Here is a 6,308-nt window from a genome sequence, read left to right as displayed (position 1 = left end):
CATGGTCTTCCAGAGGGGTTTGGTCTGCATGAAGGCATGGAGAATCATTTATGGAGTCCCTCGAAGCACATTCTACAGAATCAAAACTGAGTTCGAGGAACAAAGGGTTCAACAGGCAGTCCATGGGAACGACGGTACGCACAAAACCAGGGGTCATGTTATATATGGAGAGGCAATCTTCAAGAGGTTTGTCGAGACATGTAGCGAGTAGCAACCACATAAAACCCACCTCTTAGAAGATGGAACACGAGACACCCAACAAGTTCTCCCTTCCATGTATACCAAGGGGGCCATATTGGAAGATGTGAATCGGGAACTCCAGAGTAATGGCTACAGGAAGCTGAGCCAATCTAGATTTAGTAGATTGTGGAGCAACAGGTTCAGGGATGTGAGTATAGGAAAGTACTCCAGCTTTTCAAAGTGTGACGAGTGCACTGCTATCAAAATGGCTTTGTCGAAGAATTTTTGCAGCGCTCAAGAGCGAGAGACGTTGGTTAGAAGGCGGCTCGAACACAACATCGAGCAGAGAAGCTGCAGGACTGCATATTATCATAACAGGATTCTCTCCATGGAGAGACCTGAGCATCATCCACGACAAAATGGACCAGAAAAAGACGTGCTTACCTCGACTCAATCCTGCCCCCAAGGCAATCTCTTCATCCATGCAGCTGCCTGTGTCTCTGTTTGGCATAATCGCTCATGGGCATGGTGCCCAGAACTATGGGAACTTCTTTGTACCTCTATGGGGTGGTGGGGGTGCAAACATGATGATTGCGTCCCTAGCAAAACACTTAAGGTCTCTGCAAAGTGCGCAGACTGAGCTGAACGGCCAACCCTTGCATAAGGCCCTTGTCAATCGAACCTCATACAGGGTTCAGCTGGAGGAGGAGCAAAGGCTTGCAGTATCGCGTGGGGCCCCATGCCATCCCAATGAATATGTTGGCCGTCGGATTGTAGGGTTATCACGTGAGGCCTCATGCCATTCCGACGAGGCTGGTCGCCCGGTGAATGCACAGCCTCATCCAAACGAAGCAGAATCTCAAGGAAGTTCTTGCGGCCAATGTGGCCTTCCACCCCATCTTTTGCTCCAAACAGACAATGTTGGCAGTGAGAACAAAAACATGTATGTCTTCGCGTACTTGGCAATGCTTGTTGCTAAAGGCATATGTGAAATGGTTACACTTGGCTTTCTCATGGTTGGGCACACTCATGAAGACGTCGATGCCATGTTCAGTCACCTGGCAGAGTCCCTCCGGCGATCCAATGTCCTCACCCTCCCACAACTCTACAATGAATTCCAAAATTGCATCAAAGGCACTGTTGAAGCTGCACTTGTGACAGAGGTTCCAGACTTTAAGGGGTTTGTAAGAGGCTACATCAGGGACGGATCCGAAACGCTGATTGGCCACTCTAAGCCTCTTCAGTTTCATTTCAGCATGCGTGATGGTGCTCCAGTGATGAGGTACAAGATGAGAGAATGGGACACACTGTGGCTGCCAATGGATGGCATTGAACTCTTCAAGAGAGATCCCATAACTGGGGAACCTATGATTCCTCAGGGTTCCCCACGGCCAATGCACCCGGATGGACTTAAAGACTAGGAAAGTATAGTGGCCAGGATTAGACAGCATATTGCCTTCTGGAAGAGGGGGTTGGTGTTTGGTGGAGAATCCTATTTTAAGAGGTGCAAGCCTTTGCTCGAATACTGGGAGAAGATTATATCTGCTATCCAAAATGGGCCGGTTGTATATGAAGAATTGGAAGAGTCCTTTTGGCCAGAACCCAGAGCACCAGATAGTAGCAGAACAATGTCCTCTGGAAATGTAGTGATAGATAATGATGTTGAGGATCACTATTGTGGGCCGAGGAACAAGAAGCCGGATTCAGCATTCAATCCAATACAGGTCTGCAAAGGAATGGTCATGCTTGTTAGACCCAGTAATAAAAAACAAATGATATGGGTGGGGCGCTGCATCACTGATGCAGAGGAGGACGCGGAAACTAACTCCTTCAATGTAACTGTGGAGTGGTTCAAGCCAAGTTCCGGATATACGAAGGATTGCCTAGAAAAGAGATGGGTGCTGAATCCAAGGGATCCCAGCATGAGCATATCGGTGGATAATGTTGTGCATGGTTCGATGTGGAAGTAGAGTGCCACCATCACCTTGCCAGACCATGCAAGAGATGCAGCAAGAGCATTCATAACCCGGGTTTAAGGTGAGATTCATTAATATTCCTTTACTAAGTTTCTAATGTATTTTATTTCAAGGTGAACAATCCGAATCTGAATCAGAGGAGGCGTGATGGCATGGCGTGATGGCGTGAGGCGTGACACCAAAAAAGAGGTGTCCACTAGCGCTTAGGCTTATAATGGCGTGTGCCCTCATGCCATTTACTTGATCACCAAATACCTTTTTCCCTTTGCACTAGTATATCTTAATACCGGTTTGAGAAATAGAATGGCATGTGCCCTCAGGCCTTTTACTAAATCACCTTTGAAAGAAATGCAAGCCTCTATGTCGTAAAAAAAAGGTACTAGAGAAATTCCTTAATAATATGAATGTTATTTAGTTTCATGAAAATACACTAAGGGTCAAATGAGTTAAATGACTTCTCCAGACTAGCAATGCCTCTTGCTACACCTTCACAATTAGATTCGTTAGAAAAAGATAACATTTAATAATATCTAAATGTTCTCACTATTAAGTTATATGTCTGGCTAATAGGAATGACGTTCATCTTGGAAAGCTCACCACACGCTCAATGAACAAACAAATAGTGTGTGCGCGCATGCCATTGCTCTTCTTTAGCTTCAGATTCGGCTTGTTCACTTTGACAATGAGATTTATTATACAACCAAATGGACTCAGTCTGGACACAAAGTCACCGCGCTAGTCACCATGCCCCAAGTATGTCTAGCCCCTGGACAAAAAACATATAATTTCACGTCATTTTCAAATACTTGAAAATTTGTACCTAGTCCCATTTTACTGAATAAATCCCACTTTAACGAAATAGAGCTTTGGTGCTATATGCATCAAAGTGTTCAAGTTAGATATGTCAAATTTTTACACTAAGCAATCTAACCATGCATCACGACTTTGGGGTATCCCCCGCTTGGCGGTGTGCCCAAGCCAGTTTCCTTCTTGAGAGTCCATGACCACCAAAAAATGAGTGTCCTCATATTCCAAACCATCACCACGCCCTAGTGAGTTGAGACTCAAACCAATGCACTAGAGGGTTGGGACTTAAACTCAACTTCCGTATATGCATCTACGGATGGCATCACCCAAGATGCCTGGTGTGATTCCCCACGCTAGTGCACCAACTTATATTTAAAGTGTGCTATAGATCACAGCCTAGGAACCTAATTCTTTTGCACTACTAAGTCCTCTCACTTAACAAGTCTATGATCATGCATAAACTCCTCCATGCTTTGCCCCATAGGCCACCCCTTTTGAAATTAGCACCTTCAACTAGGGTATTTGTTCCCTTGACTTGCCAATCTCGCTTAGCAAGTCATCCGACCAACGTAACATGGTTTCATGCATAAGTGTGAAAGTCCTTGACCATCGACTTTCATTCAAAGCCATCCCTTTGAACACTCGGGAACTACTTCCCCAACCTTGATAGTTTTGCCTTATGGCAAGCTTCAAGACCATGCTTCTGCTGCGCCATTCTGATTTCATGTGTTTTATGAACCATTTACACTTGGCTTTTTAGGTACTAAGTTATCTAGAATTGTCTTTGGGAACCTTGAAGGAACTTTGTCCCTTAGCTTGCTAAGGCCTTTTCTTTCGGAAGCTTTCTAATTGGCATATAATCTAATGAACAATTTCGTATTTTAGACTCTCCATGGCATCACAATTGCTAATAACAACACTCTCGAGCACCTACTTGATTCTCCACTCCCAACTTGCATAACCACCCTTAGTTATGCCTTTCGTTTTCTATAGTTCAATTTTATCTCTTTATTACTTGCTTTTTAGCCTCACATGTTTCTTTTAGTTATTCTCCTGTAGACTAGGAGGATAACTTTGCACTTTCTATCATGCCTTAGCAAATATTCTTAGGGATGAATCTACCTAATAACCTAGGAAGTGGTTCCTCAATCTAGGTATACTTATAATCCCACACACCATAATTAACGATTCTACTTATAGGTTTTTATATGTCCATCACTAGCCTTGCCAGAATCCTTTTTTGGCTTTGTCTAATTTAGATATATGGACTTCTCCCATCTTTGTAACCTTGAACTTTGGATAACACCTTCTATCCATCATTCACTAAAGACTTAGTCTTTTGGGCTTTATTTAATGCCCTCATGATCCAAACACCAATTTTTGATGTTTTAAAGTGTTTGGGTGTCCCAATGATAGCCTTCTTTGACAATAAACATTCCTTTTACCACATTAACTTACTATATGGTAACATAAGCAATTTATCCCTTATAAGGGTATTTTTAACTTCTTTATCCCAATAAGAAATTTTGGGTAGTTACAATTATTTTACACCTCTTGCTTAGTTGCCTCATAGCTGCCAAGTCCTACAACTCATTGATGATGCTTCCACACCTCCATCATTATTTGGGTCCAACCGCATGTTTTTCAACTTAGGCTATGCCATTCCCATTTCCATTAGGATTCCTTTAGGAAGGGGTTCTTATGAACCCTCTAACTTGACCTCAAGGCATCACGTTTTGGCACATTTGGTGTTTCCACACTATCAGCTCCACGAGCTTACCTTTATAACACTTCTTACTTATGTCTAAGTCTTTGCTAAGACCAATATAGTTATTTCTCATACCAACTATCAGTTAGCACTGCACCATAGTGTTTACACACAGCTTTGTGTCAAAGTTGCTTTCTTCTGGGAACACCTTTCCCACGACTTTAATATGGCACATTCCGCCATTAATGAGATACCCACTGTTCTTATACTAGGATCTTATGATCTTCCCCATCCTTCGTGGGGCATAACACACCTCAATCCAAATATTTCTACCAATCCCTTAGGACCATTCCTTGACTCTACTCGAGTCATCTAACTTCTTTAGACTTTGTTAATCTGATAACCCATAAAGTCCTACTTTTGAGGTGCCAGCTTGCTAGAATACAACTTCTTGTATTCATGTCTTACTCATAAGGACTATTTTCACAAGTGTTACTCTAACACTTGATTATTTTTTGTTCCATGCAGGCTACCTTTGCCCCTTAGGACTATCTATGGTCCAAGTGCTCCATATATCCAATCCCATGACTGACACCCAAAGGTACCACTGACATATCAGCCCGTTACGCTAAAGCCATGCCCATTCACCTTTGTGTAAGCGACTAAATTTTCCATTCTACTTTAGTCACTTAACCACACCTCCGACCACTTGGAGGAGTCTCATTCACAACCTCCATAAGTCCAATCCAGGACTTGGGACTTGCTAGCCCCAAGAATGGCATCCATGCCACTCAACCCTTGCACCTGGTCGAAGTGCTCCACGTGTCCGATCCCATGACCGACACTCAAAGGTACCACCGATATAGCAGCCTGTTACGCTAAGGCCATGCTCAATCACCTTTGCCACATTGGTAGTCCAATACCACTTGCATCACAGTCTTGGCTCTCCAAGACTAGGCAAACCATTCGTGAGTGGTCATCTCAGATCCACTCCTTAGCATCCTTAGGATGCCCACCAATAAGGGGAACAGCCTTCCCCAATATCCCTCTGTCAGTCCCCACTAAGTCCCTTTCTGCCCTTAGCCGTGTTTGCCAACACTGCCGTTGGATCGAGGCCCACAGGCTTGACCACTAAGTCCCACGGTCCTCTGGGACTTCCTCTCCCCACGACTGTGTCCTTGGTCACTACCCCAGAGGACTGCTCCTCTTCCTTTCCACAGTCTAGGCCTTTGGGACAACATTTCGGAACACCGTGGTCTTACGCAAGCCACCTGGGTACTCTCCCCGCCTTCCACCTTTGGGTGCTCTAGCCATGGGCTTAGAGCGAGGTTCCGTTGAGCCACGCCTGGTATCCAAGTAGGTAGTGCCACCCACACTTGGATTGGGAGCATCGGCCAGTCGATCTCCCGGGGGAACTAGAGCCGGCTCTTGAACACTTCACCAAGCTACCCCGCTTGTCGGTCCGTGTTCACTCTAGTCTTGGACTTCCCAGTGGTCAGCTCATCACCCAACACTGGGTCTGGCCTTCCTGGGCCAAACTGGCCTTTCCTGGCCAAACTGGCTCCACTGGGCTCCAACCCCCACACTCTCCCTACTATACTTTTGGAACCCCCTACAGCCCCCCCCCCCCCCCCCCC

The sequence above is a fragment of the Selaginella moellendorffii genome, unplaced genomic scaffold (genome assembly GCF_000143415.4).
Source record: "Selaginella moellendorffii unplaced genomic scaffold, v1.0 SELMOscaffold_6, whole genome shotgun sequence".
Lineage (NCBI taxonomy): Eukaryota > Viridiplantae > Streptophyta > Lycopodiopsida > Selaginellales > Selaginellaceae > Selaginella > Selaginella moellendorffii.
The sequence above is the reverse complement of the archived record's forward strand: the minus strand, read 5'-3'. Positions refer to the sequence as shown.